This window comes from Moschus berezovskii, chromosome 3, assembly GCF_049115385.1.
Source record: "Moschus berezovskii isolate FMDL1 chromosome 3, NW_MosBer_1.0, whole genome shotgun sequence".
NCBI classification, from domain to species: Eukaryota; Metazoa; Chordata; class Mammalia; order Artiodactyla; family Moschidae; genus Moschus; species Moschus berezovskii.
In genome coordinates, this window is record NC_142462.1 from 3132376 (window position 1) to 3156773 (window position 24398).

A 24398-nucleotide genomic window follows, 5' to 3' on the forward strand; every position below is an offset into this window, starting at 1 on the left:
CATTGGAGAGGAAAACACACTTCATGGACTCAAATCAAAAAGAGGCAATATTCCCATTTAAAGGCTAGAGAGTAATCAAGAAATTCCCCTTCCAACACAAAAAGGACTTAACTTCCCTGAAGCAACCCGAGCGAGTTCCTGAGGTTCCCGGCTCAACTCGAGAAGTACCGCATGCTTCCCGCCGCAACTCGAGAAACAACACAATATTATCCCCTCAATGCGAGATGAGGAAATTTTACGCTGCAGAATCTCAAGAGAAATCCCACATTCCCTCTTGAAAGGAAAAAGGGTACTTGACTCCCTTTATAGGACTCAGAATGTTCCCTAACATCTGTCCTCAGTGGAGAGGAGAACACCCTTTATGGACAAAATGGAGAGGAGGCAATATTCCCGTTTAACGGCTCGAGAGTCATCCGGAAGTTCCCCTTCCAACACAAAAGGGGACTTGACTTCCCTGAAGCAACCCTAGCGAGTTCCTGAGGTCCCCGCTGCAACTCCATAAAAACCCCCTCTTCCCGATGCAACTGGAGAAACACCACAAAATTATACCCTCAATGCGAGAGGAGGAAAATATTCTCTGCAGAATCTCAAGAGAAATCCCACAATCCTGCTTGAAAGGGAAAAGGGTACTTGATTTCCTTTATGCGACTCAGAATGTTAAGTAACATCCGTCCTTAGTGGAGAGGAGAACACTCTTCATGCACTCAAATCGAGAAGAGGCAATATTTAAATGTAAAGCCTCAAGAGTAATCAAGAAGTTCCCCTTCCAACACAAAAGTGGATTGACTTCCCTGAAGCAACCCGAGAGAGTTCCTGACGTTTCTAGCTCAACTCGAGAAGTACCCCATGCTTCCAGCCGCAACTCGAGAAACACCACAATATTATCCCCTCAATGCGAGATGAGTAAATTTTACGCTTCAGAAACTCAAGAGAAATCCCACACTCCCGCTTGAAAGGCAAAAGGGAACTTGGCATACTTTATGCCCCTCAGAAAGTTCCCTAAAATCCGTCCCCATTGTAGAGGCGTACACAATTTATGGACTCAACTCCAGAAGAGCCCCTATTCCCTAAAAGGGCTCGAGAGTATTCCGGAAGTTCCCCGTGCAGCACAAAAGGGGACCTGACCACCCTGAAGTAACTCCAGTGAGTTCCTGAGGTCCCAGTTGAAACTCGAGAAGTACCCCCAGCTTCCCGCCGAAATTTGGGAATCACCACAAAATTATCCCCTCAATGCGAGATGAGGAAACTTTGCACTGCAGAATCTGAAAAGGAATCCCACATTCCCAACTGAAAGGCAAAAGCGTACTTGACTCCCTGTATGTCACTCAGAAAGTTCCCTAACATCCTTCCCCATTGGAGAGGGGAACACACTTTATGGACTCAACTCGCCAAGAGGTCCTATTCCATTTAAAGGGCTCGAGAGTAATCCGGAAGCCCCCCTTCAAGAAAAAATGGGGACTTGACTTCTCTGAAGTCACTGGAGTGAGTTCCTGAGGTCCCCGTCGCAACTCAAGAAGTAACCCCAGTTTCCCGCCACAACATGAGAAACACCACAAAATTATCCCCTCAATGCGAAAGGAGGAAATATTGCGATGCAGAATCTCAAGAGAAATACGACATTCCCTCTTGAAAGGCAAAAAGTACTTGACACCATTTATTCGACTCAGAAAGTTCCCTCACAGAGCCGACCCCATTGGAGAGGAGAACACACTTTATGGACTCAATTTGAGATGAGACCCTGTTCACGAATAAGGGCTCAAAAGCAAACCGGAAGTTCCCCCTCCAACACCAAAGGGGACCTTACTTCCCTGAAGCAAGCCTAGCGAGTTCCTGAGGTACCCGTCGCAACTCAAGAAGTACCCTCAGCTTCCCGCTGCAACTCGTAAAACACCATAAAATTATCCCCTTAATGCGAGATCAGGAAATTTTGCGATGCAGAATCTCAATAGAAATACCACTTTCCCTCTTGAAAGGCAAAAAGCTACTTGACACCATTTATTCGACACAGAAAGTTCTCTCACAAAGGCGTCACAATTGGAGAGGAGAACACACTTTATGGACTCAATGCGAGATGAGCCTCTGTTCACTTATAAGGGCTCGAGAGCAAATCGGAAGTTCCCCTTCCAAAAACAAAGGGGAACTGACTTCCCTGAAGCAACCAGAGCGAGTTCCTGAGGTCCCCGTCGCAACTCGAGAAGTACCACAGCTTCCCGTCGCAACTCGGGAAACACGACAAAATTATCCCCTCAATGCGAGATGAGGAAATTTTGCGATGCAGAATCTCAAGAGAATTACCACATTCCCTCTTGAAAGGCCAAAAAGTACTTGACATCCTTTATTCGACTCAGAAAGTTCCCTCACACAACCGTCTCCATTGGAGAGGAGAACACACTCTATGGACTCAATTCGAGATGAGCCCCTGTTCACATTTAAGGGCTCGAGAGAAAACCAAATGTTCCCATTCCAACACCAAAGGGGACCTGAATTCCCTGAATCAACCTGAGAGAGTTCCTGAGGTCTCCTTCGCAACTCGAAATTGACCCCATCTTCCCGCGGCAACTCGAGAAACACCACAAAATTATCCCCTCAATGCGAGATGAGGAAATTTTGCGATGCAGAATCTCAAGAGAAATACCACATTCCCACTTGAAAGGCAAATAGTTACTTGACACCATTTTTTCGACTCAGAAAGTTCCCTCACACAACCGTCCCCATTGGAGAGGAGAACACACTATATGGACTCAATTCGAGATGAGCCACTGTTCACATTTAAGGCCTCGAGAGCAAACCGGAAGTTTCCCTTCCAACACCAAAGGGGACCTGACTTCCCTGAAGCAACCCGAGCGAGTTCCTTACGTCCCCGTCGCAACTTGAGAAGTACCCCCAGATTCCCGCCGCAACTCAAGAAACACCACAAAATTATCCCCTCAATGCGAAATGAGGAAATTTGCGATGCAGAGTCTCTAGAGAAATACCACATTCCCTCTTGAAAGGCAAAAAGCTACTTGACACCCTTTATTCGACTCAGAAAGTTCCCTCACACAGCCGTCCCCATTGGAGAGGAGAACACACTTTATGGACTCAATTCGAGATGAGCTCCTGTTCACATTTAAGGGCTCGAGAGGACACCGGAAGTTCCCCTTCCAATACCAAAGGGGACCTGACTTCCCTGAAGCAACCCAAGGATTTCCTGAGGTCCCCGTTGCAACTTGAGAAATACCCCCAGCTTCCCGCCGCATCACGAGAAACACCACAAAATTATCCCCTCAATGCGAGATTAGGAAATTTTGCGGAGACGCGGGAGACGCCCAGCTCCAGCGGTGCAGGCGCAGACGCGGGAGACGCCTGGCTCCGGCGGCGCAGGCGCAGACTCGGGAGACGCCCGGCTCCGGAGCAACCGACCACGTGCAGAATCGTGGCTGAGATGAGCTACCCTTCGCCCAGGGTTAGGACGGTGGCTGAGAGGAGCTGTACCACGTTCAGGAGGCGGTGGCTGCTTGGGCACCGGAGGGCCGAGAGGAGCTGATCTACATTCAAAGCAGGAGGCGCGGCCTTGAGGAGATACCCCTCGTCCAAGGTAAGGTACAGCGGCTGCACCTTGCTGGAGCAGCTGGGAAGAGATACTCCACGACCAAGTGGAATATAAGAATCCAGTGTTCTGGGGAGGAAGAAACAAGATGGCAGAGGGATAAGATGGCAAGACCACTTTCTCCCCCACAAATTCATCAAAAGAACATTTGAACGCGGAGTAAAGTCCACAAAACAACTTCTGAATACTGGCAGAGTACATCAGGCTCCCAGAAAAGCAGCCCATTGGCTTCTAAAGGAGAGAGAAGAAATCCAGCTCCACCCACCAGAACACCGACACATGCTTCCCTAACCAGGGAACCAGGACAAGTCACCCGTCCAACCCCACACACAGCAAAGAAACTACGTAATAAAGAGAACTCCACAAACTGCAAGAAGAGGGAAAGGCCACCCCAAGCAAAGCAATATAAGCAAGATGAAGAGGCAGAGAAATACCCAGCAAGTAAAAGAACAAGATAATTGCCCACCAACACAAACAAAAGAAGAAGATATAGGGAATTTACCTGATAAAGAATTTCAAATTTTGATGGTGAAAATGATTCAAAATCTTGAAAGCAAAATGGAGTTACAGATAAATAACCTGGAGAAAAGGATTGAGAAGATGGAAGAAAGATTTAATAAGGACTTAGAAGAAATAAAAAAGAGTCAATATACAATGAATAATGCAATAGATGAGATGAGAAACACTCTGGAGGGAACAAACAGTAGAATAACAGAGGCAGAAGACAGGATAAGCGAACTAGAAGATAGAATTGTAGAAATAAATGAAACAGAGAGGAAAAAAGAAAAATGAATTAAAAGAAATGAGGACAATATTAGAGATCTCTGGGACAATGTTAAACGCTCCAACATTCGAATCATAGGAGTCCCTGAAGAAGAAGACAAAAAGAAAGACCATGAGAGAATACTTGAGGAGATAATAGTTGAAAACTTCCCTAAAATGGGGAAAAAATAATCACCCAAGTCCAAGAAACCCAGAGAGTTCCCAACAGGATAAAACCAAGGCGAAATACTCCAAGACATATATTAATCAAATTAACAAAGATCAAACACAAAGAATAAATATTAAAAGCAGCAAGGGAAAAGCAGCAAATAACACATAAGGGGATTCCCATAAGGATAACAGCTGATCTTTCAACAGAAACTCTTCAGGCCAGAAGGGAGTGGCAAGACATACTTAAAGTGATGAAATAAAATACCCTAGAGCCCAGATTACTATACCCAGCAAGGATCTCATTCAAACATGAAGGAGAGATAAAAAGCTTTACAGACAAGCAAAAGCTGAGGGAATTCAGCATCACCCAACCAGCTCTCCAACAAATGCTAAAGGATCTTCTATGGACAGGATACACAGAAAGAGTGTATAAACTTGAACCCAAAGCAATAAAAAAAATGGATACGGGATCGTACTTATCAATAATTACCTTAAACATAAATGGGTTGAAATTTTCAAAAAGGCTAGGAAACAATTCTCATAGCCATCAATAGTTCAGTGTTGAGTTCATGAATAGTTTTTAAAGTTTGGGACAAACTGTAGTATTGGCTATTTGAAGTACTATTTGTAATTGGCATATTACGATGTAACATTGGTCTTCATTTCCATCTTAAAACGCCTAAAAATGCCTAACAGGTTATCAGATTTGTGAATTTTAGTTGAAATGTATTTTACGATGTTACTAAACCTGCAGAAATATTTAAATATTCCAGAGAACTTATTCACTGTACATTTAATTTATTTTATTTATAAAAGTTATGAACTGTAAAAAAAAATAATAAAATAAAATAAAATCCTCATATAAACTAAAAAAAAAAAAAAAAGGAAATTTTGTGATGTGGAATCTCAAGAAAAATACCACATTCCCTCTTGAAAGGCAAAAAGGGACTTGACACCCTTTATTCGATTCAGATTCCCTCACACAGCCGTCCCCATTGGAGAGGAGAACACACTTTATGGACTCAATTCGAGATGAGCCCCTGTTCACAATTAAGGGTTCGAGAGCAAACCGGAAGTTCCCCTTCCAACACCAAAGGGGACCTGACCTCCCTGAAGCAACCCTAGCGCGTTCTTGAGGTCCCCGTCGCAACTCAAGAAGTAACCCCAGCTTCCCGCCACAACATGAGAAACACCACAAAATTATCCCCTCAGTGCGAGATGAGGAAATGTTGCGATGCAGAACTCAAGAGAAATACCACATTCCCTCTTGAAAGGCAAAAGTACTTGACACCATTTATTCGACTCAGAAAGTTCCCTCACACCGCCATCCCCATTGGAGAGGAGAGCACACTCTTTGGACTCAATTCGAGATGAGCCCCTGTTCACATTTAAGGGCTCGAGAGTAAACCGGAAGTTCCCCTTCCAACACCAAAGTGGACCTGACTTCCCTGGAGCAACCCTAGCGAGTTCCTGAGGTCCCCGTCACAACTCGAGAAGTACCCCCAGCTTTCTGCTGCAACTCGAGAAGCACCATAAAATTATCCCCTTAATGCGAGATCAGGAAGTTTTGCGATGCAGAATCTCAATAGAAATACCACTTTCCCTCTTGAAAGGCAAAAAGGTACTTGACACCCTTTATTTGACTCAGAAAGTTCCCTCACACAGCCGTCCCCATTGGAGAGGAGAACACACTTTATGGACTCAATTCGAGATGAGCTTCTGTTCACTTTTAAGGGCTCGAGAGCAAACCGGAAGATCCCCTTCCAAAAACAAAGGGGACCTGACTTCCCTGAATCAACCAGAGCGAGTTCCTGAGGTCCCCGTTGCAACTCGAGAAGTACACACAGCTTCCCGCCGCAACTCGAGAAACATCACAAAATTATACTCTCAATGCTAGATGAGGAAATTTTGCGATGCAGCATCTCAAGAGAAATACCACATTCCCTCTTAAAAGGAAAAAACTTACTTGACACCCTTTTTTCGACTCAGAAAGTTCCCTCACACAGCCGTCACCATTGGAGAGGAGAACACACTCTATGGAGTCAATTCGAGATGAGCCCCTGTTCACATTTAAGGGCTCGAGAGAAAACCGGAAGTTCCCCTTTCAACACAAAGGGGACCTGAATTCCCTGAGGCAACACGAGCGAGCTCCTGAGGTCCCAGTGGCAACTCGAGAAATACCCCCAGCTTCCCGCCGAAACAGGAGAAACACCACAAAATTATCCCCTCAATGCGAGATTAGGAAATTTTGCGATGAGGTATCTCAAGTAAAATACCAGATTCCCTCTTGAAAGGCAAAAAGGTACTTGACTCCCTTTATTCGACCCAGAAATTTCCCTCACACAGCCATCCCCATTGGAGAGGAGAACACATTTTATGGACTCAATTCGAGAGCAAACTCTGTTCACATTTAAGGGCTCGAGAGAAAACCAAAAGTTCCCCTGCCAACACCAAGGGGGACCTGACTACCCTGAAGCAACATGAGCGAGTTCCTGAGGTCCCCGTCACAACTCGAATTGGACCCCAGTTTCCCGCCGCAACTCGAGAAATACCACAAAATTATCCCCTCAATGCGAGATGAGGACTTTTGCGATGCAGAATCTCAAGAGAAATACCACATTCCTTCTTGAAAGGCAAAAAGCTACTTGACATCCTTTATTCGACTCAGAAAGTTCCCTCACACAGCCGTCCCCATTGGGGAGGAGAAAACACTTCATGGACTCAATTTGAGTAGAGACCCTGTTCACATTTAAGGGCTCGAGAGAAAACCGGAAGTTCCCCTTCCAACACCAAAGGGGACCTGACTTCCCTGAAGCAACCCTAGTGAGTTCTTGAGGTCCCCGTTGCAACTTGAGAAGTAGCCCCCAGCTTCAGGCCGCAACTCGAGAAACACCACAAATTTTTCCCCTCAACGCGAGATGAGGAAATTTTGCGATGTAGAATCTCAAGAGAAATACCAAATTCCCTCTTGAAAGGCAAAATGGTACTTGACACCCTTTATTCAACTCAGAAAGTTCCCTCACATAGCCTTTCCCATTGGAGAGGAGAACACACTTATAGACTCAATTTGAGATGAGCCCCTGTTCACATTTAAAGGCTCGAGAGGAAACCGGAAGTTCCCCTTCCAACACCAAAGGGGACCCGACTTACCTGAAGCATCACGAGCGAGTTCCTGAGGTCTCCAACGCAACTCGAGAAGTACCTCCATCTTCCTTCCGCAACTCTAGAAACACCACAAAATTATCCCCTCAATGCGAGATGAGGAAATTTGGCGATGCAAAATTTCAAGAGAGATACCACATTCCCTCTTGAAAGGCAAAAATGTACTGGACACTCTTTATTCGACTCAGAAAGTTCCCTCACTGAGCCGTCCCCATTGGGGAGGAGAACACACTTTATGGACTCAATTCGAGATGAGCCCCTGTTCACATTTAAGGGATTGAGAGCCAAGCGGAAGTTCCCCTTCCAACACCAAAGGGGACCTGACTTCCCTGAAGCAACCCGAGCGAGTTCCTGAGGTCCCCGTCGCAACTCGAGAGTACCCCAGTTTCCCGACGCAACTCTCGAAACACCACAAAATTATCCCCTCAGTGCGAGATGAGGAAAATTTGCGATGCAGAGTCTCAAGAGAAATCCCACATTCCCTTTTGAATGTCAAAAGGGTACTTCAATCCCTTTATGCCACTCAGAATGTTCCCTAACATCCGTCCTCACTGGAGAGGAGAACACACTTTATGTACTCAAATCGAAAAGAGGCAATATTCCCATTTCACAGCTGGAGACTAACCCAGAAATTCCCCTTCCAACACAAAAGGGGATTTGACTTCCCTGAAGCAACCCGAGAGAGATCCTGAGATCTCCACGGAACTCTAGAAGTAGTCCCTGGTCCCCGCCGCAAAGCGAGAAACACCACAAAATTATCCCCTCAAAGCGAGATGAGGAAATATGTGCTAAGGAATCTGAAGAGTAATCCCACATTTCCGCTTGAAAGGCAAAATGGTACTTTACACACTTTATGCCACTCAGAAAGTTTCCTAACATCTGTCCCCATTGGAGAAGAGAACACACTTTATGGACTCAGCTCTAGAGGAGGCGCTATTCGCTAAAAGGGCTCAAGAGTAATCCGGAACTTCCCGTTCCAGCACAAAAGGGGACGTGACTTCCCTGAAGTAACTCGAGTGAGTTCCTGAGGTGCCCGTCGCAACTCGAGAAGTGCCCAACGCTTCTCTCTGCAACTCGAGAAACACCACAAAATTATACCCTCAATGCGAGATGAGGAAATTTTCCGCTGCAATATCTCAAGAGAAATCCCACATTCCCGTTTGAAAGTTAAAAGGGTAGGTGACACAATTTTTGCCACTAAGAAAGTTCCCTAACATCCTTCCCCATTGGGGAGGAGAACACCCTGTATGGACTCAACTCGAGAAGAGGCCCTATTCCCTTTAAAGGTCTCGAGAATAATCCGGAAGTTCCCATTCCAGCACAAAAGGGGAACTGACTGCCCTGAAGTAACTCAAGTGAGTTCTTGAGGTCCCCTTCGCAAGTCGGTAAGTGATCCCCGCTTCTCGCTGCAATTCGAGAAACACCATAAAATTATCCCCTCAATGCAAGATGAAGAGATTTTCCGCTGCAGAATCTTAAGAGAAATACCACATTCCAGCATTAAAGCCTAAAGAGTACGGGATTCCCTTTATGCGACTCAGAATGTTCCCTAACATCCGTCCGCAGTGGAGAGAAGAACACATTTTATGGACTCAAATCGATAAGAGGCAATGTTCCCATTTAACGGCTCGAGACAAACCCGGAAGTTCCCCTTCCAACACAAAAGGCGAATTGACTTCACTGAAGTAACCCGAGGGACTTCCTGAGTTCCCTGCGAAACTCTGAAGTACTTCATGCTTCCCTCTGCAACTGGAAAAACAACACAAAATTATCCCCTCAAAGCGAGATGAGGAAATTTTGCGCTGCAGAATCTCAAGAGAAATCCCAGATTCGCGCTTGAAAGGCAAAAGGGTACTTGACTCCCTGTATGCGACTCAGAATGTTCCCTAACATCCTTCCTCAGTGGAGAGGAGAACACACTTTATGGACTCAAATTGAGAAGAGGCAATGTTCCCAATTAAGGGCTAGAGAGTAACCCGGAAGTTCCCCTTTCAACACAGAAGGGGACTTTACTTCCCTGAAGCAACCCAAGCGAATTTCTGAGGTCCACGCGCAACTCGAAAAGTACCCCCAGCTTCCCGCCGCAATTCGACAAACACCACAAAATTATCCCCTCAATGCGAGTTGAGGAAATTTTGTGCTGCAGAATCTCAAGAGAAATCCCACATTCCGGCTTGATAGGTAAACGAGTACTTAACTTCCTTTATGCGATTCAGAATGTTAACTAACATCTGTCCTCCTTAGAGAGGAGAACACATTTTAAGGACTCAAATCGAGAAGAGGAAATATACCCATTTAACTGCTCCAGAGTAACCCGGAAGTTCCCCTTCCAACACAAAAGGGGACTTGACTTCCCTGAAGCAACGCGAGCGAGTTCCTGAACTCCCCGCGCAAATCGAGAAGTACCCTCAGCTTCCCGCAGCAATTCGATAAAAATCACATAATTATCCCCTCAATGGGTGATGAGGAAAATTTGCAATGCAGAATCTCAAGAGAAATCCGACATTCCCGCTTGAAAGGCAAAACGGTACTTTACACCCTTTTTGCCACTCAGAAAGTTCCCTAACATCCCTCCCCATTGGAGAGGAGAACACACCTTATGGACTTAACTCGAGTAGAGTCCCTATTCCCTATAAAGGTCTCAAGAGTAATCCGGAAGTTCCCGATCCAGCAGATAAAGGGATCTGACTTCCCTGAAGTAACACGAGTGAGTTCCTGCGTCCCCGTCGCAAATGGAGTAGTGCCCACGCTTCTCGCTGCAGCTTGAGAAACAGCACAAAATTATCCCCTCAATGCGAGATGAGGAAATTTTGCAATGCAGAATCTTAAGAGAAATCGCACATTCCAGCTTAAAAGGCTAAAGTGTACTTGACTCCCTTTATGCGGCTCAGAATGTTCCTTAACATCCGTCCTCAGTGGAGAGGAGAACACACTTTATGGAGTCAACTAGAGATGAGGCAATGTTCCCATTTAACGGCTCGAGAGTAACCCGGAAGTTTCCCTTCCAAAACAAAAGGGGACTTGACTTCCCTGAAGCAACCCGAGCGAGTTGCTGAGGTCCACGCGCAACTCGAGAAGGACCCCCTAATTCCTGGCGCAACTCGAGAAAAACCACAAAATTATCCCCTCAATGTGAGATGAGGAAATTTTGTGCTGCAGAATCTCAAGAGAAATCCCGCATTCCCGCTTGAAAGGCAAAAGGATACTTGACTCCCTTTATGCCACTCTGAATCTTCCCTAACATCTGTCCTCAATGGAGAGGAGAACACACTTCATGGACTCAAATCGAGAAGAGGCAATGTTCCCATTTAACGGCATTAGAGTAACCCGGAAGTTTCCCTTCCAACAAAAAAGGGGACTTGACTTCCCTGAAGCAACCAGAGTGAGTTCCTGAGGTCCCCACGCAACTCGAGAAATATACCCGGCTTCCTGCCCCAAAGTGAGAAACACAACAAAATTATCCCCTCAATGCGGGATGAGGAAAGTTTGCGCTGACTAATATCAAGAGAAATCCCACATTCCCGCTTGAAAGGCAAGATGGTACTTTACACACTTTTTGCCACTCAGAAATTTCCCTAACATCCCTCCCCATTGGAGAGGAGATCACACTTTATGGACTCAACTCGAGAAGAGGCACTCTTCCCTTTAAAGGGCTCAAGAGTAATTCGGAAGTTCCCCTTCCAGCACAAAATGGGACTTGACATCCCTGAAGTAACTCGAGTGAGTACCTTAAGTCCCCGTCGCACCTAGAGAAGTATCCCCAGCTTCCAGCTGCAATTGGATAATCACCACAAAATTATCCCCTCAAAGGGAGTTAAGGAAAATTTGCCCTGCCTTAACTCAAGAGAAATCCCACATTCCCGTTTGAAAGGCAAATGCGTACTTGACTCCCTTTAAGCGACTCAGAATGTTCCCTAGCATCCGTCCTCAATGGAGAGGAGAACACAGTTTATGGAGTCAAATCGAGAAGAGGCAATATTCCCATTTAAAAGCTGGAGACTAACCCGGAAATTCCCCTTCCAACACAAAAGGGGACTTCACTTTCCTGAAACAACCCGAGAGAGTTCCTGAGATCTCCACGGAACTCCAAAGTAGCCCCTGGTTACCGCCGCAATGCGAGAGACACCACAAATTTATTCCCTCAAAGCGAGATGAGGAAATTTGCGCTAACGAATCTCAAGAGAAATCCCACATTATCGCTTGAAAGGCAAAATGGTACTTTTCACACTTTATGCCACTCAGAAAGTTCCCTAACATCCGTCCCCAATGGAGAAGAGAACACACTTTATGGACTCAACTCCAGAGGAGGCCCTATTCCCTTTAAATGGCTCAAGAGTAATCCGTAACTACCCGTTCCAGCATAAAAGGGGACCTGACTGCCGAGAAGTAACTCGAGTGAATTCCTGAGGTGCTCGTCTCAACTCGAGAAGTGCTCCCCGCTTCTCTCTGCAACTCAAGAAACACCACAAAATTATACCCTCAATGCGAGATGAGGAAATTTTGCGATGCAGAATCTTAAGAGAAATCCCGCATTCCCGCTTGAAAGGCAAAAATGTACTTGACTCCCTTTATGCCACTCAGAATGTTCCCTAACATCCGTCCTCATTGGAGAGAAGAACACACTTTATGGACTCAAATCGAGAAGAGGCAATGTTCCCATTTAACAGCTGGAGACTAACCCGGAAATTCCCCTTCCAAACCAAAAGGGGACTTGACTTCCCTAAAGCAACCCAAGAAAGTTACTGAGATCTCCACGGAACTCCAGAAGTAGCCCCTGGTTCCCGCCGCAATGCGAGAAACAGCACAAAATTATCCCCTCAAAGCAAGATGAGGAAATTTGTGCTAACGAATCTGAAGAGAAATCCCACATTCCCGCTTGAAAGGCAAAATGGTACTTTCACACTTTATGCCACTCTGAAAGTTCCCTAACATCCGTCCCCATTGGAGAAGAGAACACACTTCATGGACTCAACTCCAGAGGAGGCCCTATTCCCTTTAAAGGGCTCAAGTGTAATCCGGAACTTCCCATTCCAGCACAAAAGGGGACCTGACTGCCCTGAAGTAACTCGAGTGAGTTCCTGAGGTACCCGTTGCAACTCGAAAAGTGCCATCCGCTTCTCGCTGCAACTCGAGAAACACCACAAAATTATCCCTTCAAAGCGAGATGAGGAAATTTTCCGCTGCAGAATCTCAAGAGAAATCCCACATTCCCGCTTGAAAGTTAAAAGGGTAGGTGACACACTTTTTGCCACTAAGAAAGTTCCCTAACATCCGTCCCCATTGGAGAGGAGAACATACTTTATGGAATCAAGTCGAGAAGAGGCAATGTTCTCATTTATGGGCTCCAGAGTAACCCGGAAGTTTAACTTCCAACACAAAACGGGACTTGACTTCACTGAAGCAACCCGAGCGATTTGCTGAGGTCCCCGCACAACGGGAAAAATACCCCTTGCTTCCCAGGGAAACGAGAGAAACACCACAAAATTATCCCCTCAATGCGAGATGAGGAAATTTTGCGCTGCAGAATCTCAAGAGAAATCCCACATTCCCGCGTGAAAGGCAAAAGGGTACTTGACACACGTTTTGCCACTAAGGAAGTTCCCTAAAATCTGTCCCCACTGGAGAGAACACAGTTTATGGAGTTAAATGGAGAAGAATATCTATTCCCATTAAAGGACTCAAGAGTAATCTGGAAGTTCCCCTTCCAACAAAAAAGGGGACCTGACTGCCCTGAATTTACTCGAAAGAGTTCCTGAGGTCCCCGTCAAAACTCGAGAAGTACCCCAAGGTTTCCGCCACAATTCGAGAGAAACCACAAAATTATCCCCTCAATGTGATTGAGGAAATTTTGCAGTGCAGAATCTCAAGAGAAATCCCACACTCGCATTTGAAGGAAAAAGGGTATTTGACTCCATTTAAGCGACTCAGAATGGTCCCTAACATCCGTAATCAGTGGAGAGGAGAACACAGTTTATGGACTCAAATCGAGAAGAGGCAATGTTCCCATTTAACGGTTGGAGAGTAAACCGGAAGTTTCCCTTCCAACACAAAAGGGGACTTGACTTCCCTGAAGCAACCCTAGCGAGTTCCTGAGGTCCCCGCACAACTCGAGAAGTACCCCATGTTTCCAGCCGCAACTCTAGAAACACCACAAAATTATCCCCTCAATGAGGAAATTTTGCGCTGCAGAATCTCAAGAGAAATCCCACGTCCCGCTTGAAAGGCAAAATCGTACTTTACACACTTTATGCCACTCAGAAAGTTCCCAAACTTCAGTCCCCATTGGAGAGGAGAACACACTTTATGGACTCAATTCGAGAAGAGGCCCGATTCCATTTAAAGGTGTCAAGAGTAATTCGGAAGTTCCCCTTTCAGCACAAAAGGGGATCTGACTTCCCTGAAATAACTGGAGTGAGTACCTGAGGTCCCCGTTGCACCTCGAGAAATACCCCCAGCTTCCCGCCGCAATTCGAGAAACACCACCAAATTATCCCCTCAATGCGAGATGAGGAAATTTTGCAGTGAAGAATCCAAGAGAAATAACACATTTACGATTGAAAGGCAATAGGGTACTTGACTCCCTTTATGCGAATCATAATGTTCCTTAACATCCATCCTCAGTGGAGAGAAGAACAAATTTTATGGACTCAAATTGAGAAGAGGCAATGTTCCCAATTAACGGCTTTAGGATAACCCGAAAGTTCCCATTCCAACACAAAAGGGGACTTGACTTCCCTGAAGCAACCAGAGTGAGTTCCTGAGGTCCCCACGCAACTCGAGAAATATACTGGGCTTCCTGCCGCAAAGCGAGAAACACCACAAAATTATCCCCTCAATGCGAGATGAAGAAATTTTGTAATGCAGAATCCCAAGAGAAATCCCACATTCCCGTTTGAAAGGCTAAAGGGTACTTGACTCCGTTTATACGGCTCAGAATGTTCCCTAACATCCGTCCTCAGTGGAGAGGAGAACACACTTTATGGAGTCAACTTCATAAGAGGCAATGTTCCCATTTAACGGCACAAGAGTAAACCGGGATTTTCCCTTCCAACACAAAAGGGAACTTGACTTCCCTGACGCAACCTGAGCGAGTTGCTAAGATACCTGTGCAACTGGAGAAGTACCCCTTGCTTCCCGCCGCAACTTGAGAAACACCACAAAATTACCCCCTCAATGCGAGATGAGAAAATTTTGCGCTGAAGAATCTCAAGAGAAATCCCACATTCCCACTTGAAAAGCAAAATGGTACTTTGCACACTTTATGCCATTCAGAAAGTTCCCTAACATGCGTCCCCATTGGAGAGGAGAACACACTGTATGGACTCAACTCGAGAAGAGGCCCTATTCCCTTTAAAGGTCTAAGGAGTAATCCGGAAGTTCCCATTCCAGAACAAAAGGGGACCTGACTTCCCTGAAGTAACTCGAGTGAGTTTCTGAGGTTCCCGTCGAACTCGGGAAGTGCCCCCAGCTTCTCGCTGCAACTCGAGAAACAACACAAAATTATCCCCTCAATGCGAGACGAGGAACTTTTGCAATGCAGAATCTCAAGAGAAATCCCACATTCCCTCTTGAAAGGCAAAAGTGTATTTGACTCCCTTTATGCGACTCAGAATGTTCCCTAATATCCGTCCTCAGTGGAGAGGAGAGCACACTTTATGTACTCAAATGGAGTAGAGACAATGTTCCCATTTAACTGCTTGAGAGTAAATCGGAAGTTCCCCTTCCAACACAAAAGGGGACTTGACTTGCCTGAAGCAACCCGAGGGACTTTCTGAGGTCCCTGCGCAACTCGAGAAGTAACCCATGCTTCCTTCCGCAACTCGAGAAACACCACAAAATTATCCCCACAATGCGAGATGAGGAAATTTAGCGCTGCAGAATCTCAAGAGAAATCCCCCATTCCCGCTGGAAAGCCAAAAAGGTACTTGACTCCCTAGGAGCGACTCAGAATGGTCCCTAGTTTGCCTCCTCAGTGGAGTGGAGAACACACTTTTTGGACTCAAATCGAGAAGAGGCAATGTTCCTATTGAACTTTTCAAGCGTAACACGGAAGTTCCCCTTGCAACACAAAAGGTGACTTGACTTTCCTGAAGCAACCCGAGCGAGTTCCTGAGGTCCCCGCACAACTCGAGAAGTACCCCCAGATTCCCGCCGCAATGCAAGAAACACCACAAAATTATCCCCTCAATGCGAGATGAGGAAATTTTGTGCGGAAGAATCTCAAGAGAAATCCCACATTCCCGCTTGAAAGGCTAAAGGGTACTTGACTCCCTTTATGCGGCTCAGAATGTTCCCTAACATCCGTCCTCAGTGGAGATGAGAACACACTTTATGGTGTCAACTAGAGAAGAGGCAATGTTCCCATTTAACGACACAAGACTAAACCGGGAGTTTCCCTTCCAACACAAAAGGGGACTTGAGTTCCCTGAAGAAACCCGAGCGAGTTGCTAAGTTACCCGGGCAACTCCAGAAGTACACCCTGCTTCCCGCCGCAACTCGAGAAACAGCACAAAATTAACCCCTCAATGCGAGATGAGGAAATTTTGCGCTGAAGAATGTCAAGAGAATTCCAACATTCCCGTTTGAAAGGAAAAATGGTACTTTACACACTTTATGCCATTCAGAAAGTTCCCTAACATCCGTCCCCATTGGAGAGGAGAACACACGGTATGGACTCAACTCGAGAAGAGGCCATATTCCCTTTAAAGGTCTCGAGAATAATCCCGAAGTTCCCATTCCAGCCCAAAAGGGGAACTGACTGCCCTGAGGTAACTCGAATGAGTTCCTTAGGTCCCCGTCGCAAGTCGAGAAGTGCTCCCCGCTTCTCGCTGCAACTCGAGAAACACCACTAAATTATCCCCTCAATGCGAGATGAGGAGATTTTCCGCTGCAGAATCTTAAGAGAAATCCCACATTCCAGCATTAAAGGTTAAAGCGTACTGGATTCACTTTATGCGACTTAGAATGTTCCCTAACATTCGCCCGCAGTGGAGAGAAGAACACATTTTATGGACTCAAATCGATCAGAGGCAATGTTCCCATTTAACGGCTCGAGAGAAACCCGGAAGTGCCCCTTCCAACACAAAAGGGGACTTGACTTCACTGAAGTAACCCGAGGGACTTCCTGAGTTCCCTGCGAAACTCTGAAGTACTCCATGCTTCCCTCCGCAATTCGAAAAACGAACAAAATTATCCCCTCAAAGCGAGATGATGAAATTTTGTGCTGCAGAATCTCAAGAGAAATCCCGGATTTGCGCTTGAAAGGCAAAAGGCTACTTTACTCCCTTTATGCGAATCAGAATGTTCCCTAACATCCGTCCTCAGTGGAGAGGAGAACACACTTTATGGACTCAAATTGAGAAGAGGCAATGTTTCAAATTAAGGGGTCGAGAGTAACTCGCAAGTTCCCCTTTCAACACAGAAGGGGATTTTACTTCCCTGAAGCAACCCAAGCGAGTTTCTGAGGTCCGCGGGCAACTGGAAAAGTACCCCCAGCTTCCCGCTGCAGTTCGAGAAACACCACAAAATTATCCCCTCAATGCAAATTGAGGAAATTTTGCGCTCCAGAATCTCAAGAGAAATCCCACATTCCCGCTTGATAGGTAAACGGGTACTTAACTTCCTTTATGCGACTCAGAATGTTAACTAACATCTGTCCTCAGCGGAGAGGAGAACACATTTTAAGGACTCAAATCGAGAAGAGGAAATGCACCCACTGAACTGCTCCAGAGTAACCCGGAAGTTCCCCTTTCAACAAAAAGGTGACTTGACTTCCCTGAAGCAACTCGAGCGAGTTCCTGAGTTCCCCGCGCAAATCGAGAAGTACCCTCAGCTTCCCGCCGCAATTCGACAAACATCACAAAATTATCCCCTCAATGGGTGATGAGGAAATTTTGCAATGCAGAATCTCAAGAGAAATCCCATATTCCCGCTTGAAAGGCAAAAAGGTACTTTACACACTTTTTGCCACTCAGAAAGTTCCCTAACATCCCTCCCCATTGGAGAGGAGAACACACTTTATAGACTCAACTCGAGAAGAGTCCCTATTCCCTATAAAGTTCTCAAGAGTAATCCGGAAGTTCCGGATCCAGCAGATAAAGGGACCTGACTTCCCTGAAGTAACTTGAGTGAGTTCCTGAGGTCCCCGTCGCAACTCGAGAAGTACCCCCGCTTCTCGCTGCAGCTTGAGAATCGCCACAAAATTATCCCCTCAATGCGACATGAGGAAAATTTGAAATGCAGAATCTTAAGAGAAATCGCACGTTCCAGCATGAAAGGCTAAAGTGTACTTGACTCCCTTTATGCGGCTCAGAATGTTCCCTAACATCCGTCCTCAGTGGAGAGGAGAACACACTTTATGGAGTCAACTACAGAAGAGGCAATGTTCCCATTTAACGGCTCGAGAGTAACCCGGAAGTTTCCCTTCCAAAACAAAAGGGGACTTGACTTCCCTGAAGCAACCCGAGCGAGTTGCTGAAGTCCCCGCGCAATTCGAGAAGGACCCACTGCTTCCAGCCGCAACTCGAGAAAAAGCACAAAATTATCCCCTCAATGCGAGAGGAGGAAATTTTGCACTGCAGAATCTCAAGAGAAATCCCCCATTCCCGCTTGAAAGGCAAAATGGTACATTACGCACTTTATGACACTCAGAACGTTCCCTAACATTTGTCCCCTTTGGAGAGGAGAACACTCTTTATGAACTCAACAGGAGAAGAGGCCCGTTTCCCTTTAAAGTGCTCGGGAGTAATCCGGAAGTTTCAGATCCAGCCGAAAATGGGCCCTGAATTCCCTGAAGTAACTCGAGTGATTCCTGAGGTCCCCGTCGCAACTCAAGAAGAGCCCCGGCTTTTCGCTGCAACTCTAGAAACACCAAAAATTATCCCCTCAATGCGAGATGAAGAAATTTGGCCCTGCCGTATCTCCAGAGAAATCCCACATTCCCTCTTGAAAGGCAAAAGCATACTGGATTCCCTTTATGCGACTCATAATGTTCCCTAACATCCGTTCTCAGTGGAGAGGAGAACACACTTTATGGACTCAAATCGAGAAGAGGCAATGTTCCCATTTAACGGCTGGAGAGTAACCCGGAAGTTTCCCTTCCAACACAAAAGGGGACTTGACTTCCCTGAAGCAACCCTAGCGAGTTGCTGAGGTCGCCGCGCAACTCGAGAAGGACCCCCCGTTTCCCGCCGCAACTGGAGAAACACCACAAAATTATTCCATTCGTGCGAGATGAGGAAATTTTGCGCTGCAGTATCTCAAGAGAAATCCCGCATTCCCGCTTGAAATGCTTAAGGATACTTGACTCCCATTATGCTACTCAGAATGTTCCCTAACATCCGTCCTCAGTGGAGAGGAGAACACACTTCATGGACTCAAATACAGAAAAGGCAATGTTTCCATTTAACGGCATTAGAGTAACCCGGAGGTTCTCCTTCCAACACAAAACGGGACTTGACTTCCCTGAAGCAACCCGAGCGAGTTCCAAGGTCCCCACGCAACTCGAGAAATATACCCGGCTTCCTGCCGCAAAGCTAGAAACACCACAAAATTATCCCCTCAATGCGGGATGAGGAAATTTTACGCTGAAGAATCTCAAGAGAAATCCCACATTCCCGCTGAACGGCAAAAGTGTACTTTTCGCACTTTTTGCCACTCAGAAAGTTCCCTAACATCCCTCCCCATTGGAGAGGAGAACACACTTTATGGACTCAACTGGAGAAGTGGCACTCTTCCCTTTAAAGGTCTCAAGAGTAATTCGGAAGTTCCCTTTCCAACACAAAAGGGCACCTGACTTCCCTGAAGTAACTCTAGTGGGTACCTGAGGTCCCCGTCGCACGTTGAGAAGTACCCCCAGCTTCCCGCCGCAATTGGAGAATCACCACAAAATTATCACCTCAATGCGAGATGAGGAAATTTTGCCCTGACTTATCTCAAGAGAAATCCGACATTCCCGTTTTAAAGGCAAATGCTTACTTGACTCCCATTAAGCGACTCAGAATGTTCAGTAGCATCCGTCCTCATTGGAGAGGAGAACACACTTTATGGACTCAAATCGAGAAGAGGCAATATTCACATTTAACAGCTGGAGACTAACCCGGAAAATCCCCTTCCAACACAAAAGGGGACTTGACTTCCCTGAAGCAACCCGAGCGAGTTCCTGAGGTCTTCACGCAATTCAAGAATTAGCCTCGGCTGCCCGCCGCAACAGGAGAAACAACACAAAATTATTCCCTCAATGCAAGATGAGGAAATTTTGCGCTGAAAAATCTCAAGAGAAATCCCACATTCCTGCTTGAAAGGAAAAAGGGAACTTTACACACTTTTTGCCACTCAGAAAGTTCCCTAACATCCCTCCCCATTGGAGAGAATAACACACTTTATGGACTCAACTGGAGAAGAGGCACTCTTCCCATTAAACGTCTCAAGAAAAATTCGGAAGTGCCCCTTCCAAGACAAAAGGGGATCTGACTCCCCTGAAGTAACTCAGGTAAGTTCCTGAGTTCCCCTTCGCACCTCGTGAAGTACCCCCAGCTTCCCGCCGCAATTCGAAAATCACCACAAAATTATCCCCTCAATGCGAGATGAGGAAATTTTGCGCTGCCGAATCTCAAGAGAAAATCCACATTCCCGCTTGAAAGGCAAAAGGGTACTTGACACACTTTATGTCACTCAGAAATTTCCCAAAAATCCGTCCCAATTAGAGAAGAGAACACACTTTATGGACTCTACTGGAGAAGAGGCCCTATTCACTTTAAAGTGCTCAAGAGTAATCCGGAAATCCCCTTCCAGCACAAAAGGGGACGTGACATCCCTGAAGCAACCCGAGCGAGTTTCTTAGGTCCGCTTGCAACTCGAAAAGTACACCCAGCTTCCCACCGAAATTCAAGAAACACCACAAAATTATCCCCTCAGTGCGAGATGAGGAAATTCTGCGCTGCAGAATCTCAAGAGAAATCCTAAATTCCCGTTTGAAAGGCAAAAGGATACGTGACTCCCTTTATGCCACTCAGAATGTTCCCTAACAACCATTCGCAGTGGAGAAGAGAACACACTTTATGGACTCAAATCGAGAAGAGGCAATGTTCCCACTTAACTGCTCGAGAGTAACCCGAAAGTTCCCCTTCCAACACAAAGGGGATTTACTTCCACGAAGCAACCCGAGCGGGTTCCTGAGGTCCCCACGCAACTTGAGAAGTAGCCCCTGATTTCTGCCGCAAAGCGAGAAACACCACAAAATTATCCGCTCAATGCGAGATGAAGAAATTTTGCGCTGAAAATCTCTAGAGAAATCCTACATTCCCGCTTGAAAGGCAAAATGGTACATTACACACTTTGTGCCACTCAGAACGTTCCCTAACATTCGTCACCATTGGAGAGGAGAACACACTTTATGGACTCAACAGGAGAAGAGGCCCTATTCCCTTTAAAGTGCTCAAGAGTAATCCAGAAGTTTCTGATCCAGCAGAAAATGGGCCCTGAATTCCCTGAAGTAACTCGAGTGATTCCTGAGGTCCCCGTCGCAACTCAAGAAGAGCCCCCGGCTTTTCGCTGCAACTCTAGAAACAGCACAAAATTATTGCCTCAATGCGAGATGAAGAAATTTGGCCCTGCCGTGTCTCCAGAGAAATCCCACATTCCCTCTTGAAAGGCAAAAGCGTACTTGATTCCCTTTATGCGACTCATAATGTTCCCTAACATCCGTTCTCATTGGAGAGGAGAACACACTTTATGGACTCAAATAGAGAAGAGGCAATATTCCCAATTAAGGGTTCGAGAGTAACCCGGAAGTTCCCCTTCCAACACAGAAGGGGACTTGACTTCCCTGAAGCAACCCAAGCGAGTCTCTGAGGTCTGCACGCAAATCAAAAAGTACCCCTAGCTTTCCAACGAAATTCGAGAAAAACCACAAAATTATCCCCTCATTGCGAGAGGAGGAAATTTTGTGCTGCAGAATCTCAAGAGAAATCCCACATTCCTGCTTGAAAGGTAAACGGATACTTAACTCCCTTTATGCGGCTCAGAATGTTCCCTAAAATGCATCCGCAGTGGAGAGGAGAACACACTTTATGGCTTCCACTAGAGAAGAGGCAATGTTCCCATTTAACGGCTGGAGAGTAACCCGGAAGTTTCCCTTCCAACACAGAAGGGGACTTGACTTCCCTGAAGCAACCCGAGCGATTTCCTGAGGTCCCTACACAACTCGAGAAGTAGCCTCGGCTTCCCTCCACAACAGGAGAAACACCACAAAATTATTCCCTTAATGCGAGATGAGGAAATTTTGCGCTGAAGAATCAAAGAGAAATCGCACATTCCCGCTTGAAAGGCAAAATGGTACTTTACACACTTTATGCCACTCAGAACGTTCCCTAACATTCGTCCCCATTGGAGAGGAGAACACACATTATGGACTCAACCCAAGAAGAGGCACTATCCCTTTAAAGGTCTCAAGAGTAATTAGGAAGTTCCCCTTTCAGCACAAAAGGGGACCTGACTTCCCTGAAGTAACTCGAGTGTGTGCCTGAGGTCCCCGTCGAACCTCAACAAGTACCACCAGCTTCTCGCCGCAATTCGGGAATCACCATAAAATTATCCCCTCAATGCGAGATGAGGAAATTTTGCCCTGCCGTATCTCAAGAGAAATCCCACATTCCCGCTTGAAAGGCAAAAATGTACTTGACTCCCTTTAAGCGACTCAGAATGTTCACTAGATCCGTCCTCATTGGAGAGGAGAACACACTTTATATACTCAAATCGAGAAGAGGCAATGTTCCTACATAAGGGTTCGAGAGTAACCCGGAAGTTCCTCTTACAACACAGAAGGGGACATGACTTCCCTGAAGCAACCCAAGCGATTTTCTGAGGTCCGCAAACAACTCAAAAAGTACCCCCAGCTTTCCGCCGAAATTAGAGAAAAAACACAAATTATCCCCTCAATGCGAGATGAGGAAATTTTGCTCTGCAGAATCTCAAGAGTAATCCCACATTCCTGCTTGAAAATTAAACGGATACTTAACACGCTTTATGCGGCTCAGAATATACCCGAACATCTGTCCTCATTGAAGAGGAGAACACACTTTAAGGACTCAAATGAAGAAGAGGCAATATGCCCATTTAACTGCTTGAGAGTAACCTGGAAGTTCCCCTTCCAACACAAAAGGGGACTTGACTTCCCTGAAGCAACCCGAGCGAGTTCCTGAGGTCCCCGCGCAAATCGAGAAGTACCCTCAGCTTCCCGCCGCAATTCGATAAACACCACAAAATTATCCCCTCAATGGGTGATGAGGAAATTTTGCAATGCAGAATCTCAAGAGAAATACCACATTCCCGCCTGAAAGGCAAAAGGGAATTTTACACACTTTTTGCCTCTCAGAAAGTTCCCTAAATCCCTCCCCATTGGAGTGGAGAACACACTATATGGACTCAAATCGAGAAGAGTCCCTATTCCCTATAAAGATCTCAAGAGTAATCCGGAAGTTCCCGATCCAGCAGATAAAGGGACCTGACTTGCCTGAAGTAACTCGAGTGAGTTCCTGAGGTCCCCGTCGCAACTCGAGAAGTGCCCCCGCTTCTTACTGAAGCTTCAGAAACACCACAAAATTATCTCCTCAATGCGAGATGAGGAAATTTTGCAATGCAGAATCTAAATAGAAATCGCACATTCCATCATGAAAGGCTAAAATGTACTTGACTCCCTTTATGCGGCTCAGAATGTTCCCTAACATCCGTCCTCAGTGGAGAGGAGAACACACTTAATGGAGTCAACTACAGAAAAGGAAATGTTCCAATTTAACGGCTCGAGAGTAACCCGGAAGTTTCCCTTCTGTTCCAAAACAAAAGGGGACGTGACTTCCCTGAAGCAACCCGAGCGAGTTGTTGAGGTCCCCGCGCAACTCGAGAAGGACACCCTACTTCCCGCCGCAACTCGAGAAACACCACAAAATTATCCCCTCAATGCGAGATGAGGAAATTTTGCGCTGCAGAATATAAAGAGAAATCGCGCATTCCTGCTTGAAAGGCAAAAGGGTACTTGACTCCCTTTATGCCACTCAGAATGTTCCCTAACATCCGTCCTCAGTGGAGAGTAAAACACACTACATGGACTCAAATCGAGAAGAGGCAATCTTCCCATTTAACCGCATTAGAGGAACACGGAAGTTCCACTTCCAACAAAAAAGGGGACTTGACTTCCCTGAAGCAACTCGAGCAAGTTGCTAAGATTCCCGGACAACTCGAGAAGTACCCCCTGCTTCCCACCGCAACTCGAGAAGCACCACAAAATTACTCCCTCAATGCGAGATGAGGAAATTTTGCGCTGAAGAATGTCAAGAGAATTCCAACATTACCGTTTGAAAGGAAAAATGGTACTTTACACACTTTATGCCATTCAGAAAGTTCCCTAACATAGGTCCCCATTGGAGAGGAGAACACACTGTATGGACTCAACTCGAGAAGAGGCCCTATTCCCTTTAAAGTTCTCGAGAATAATCAGGAAGTTCCCATTCCAGCACAAAAGGGGAACTGACATCTCTGAAGTAACTCTAGTGAGTTCCTGAGGTCCCCGTCGCAAGTCGAGAAGTGCTCCTTGCTTCTCGCTGCAACTCGAGAAACACCACAAAATTATCCCCTCAATGGGAGACGAGAAAATTTTGCGCTGCATAATCAAAAGAGAAATCCCACATTCCAGCATTAAAGGCTAAAGTGTACTGGATTC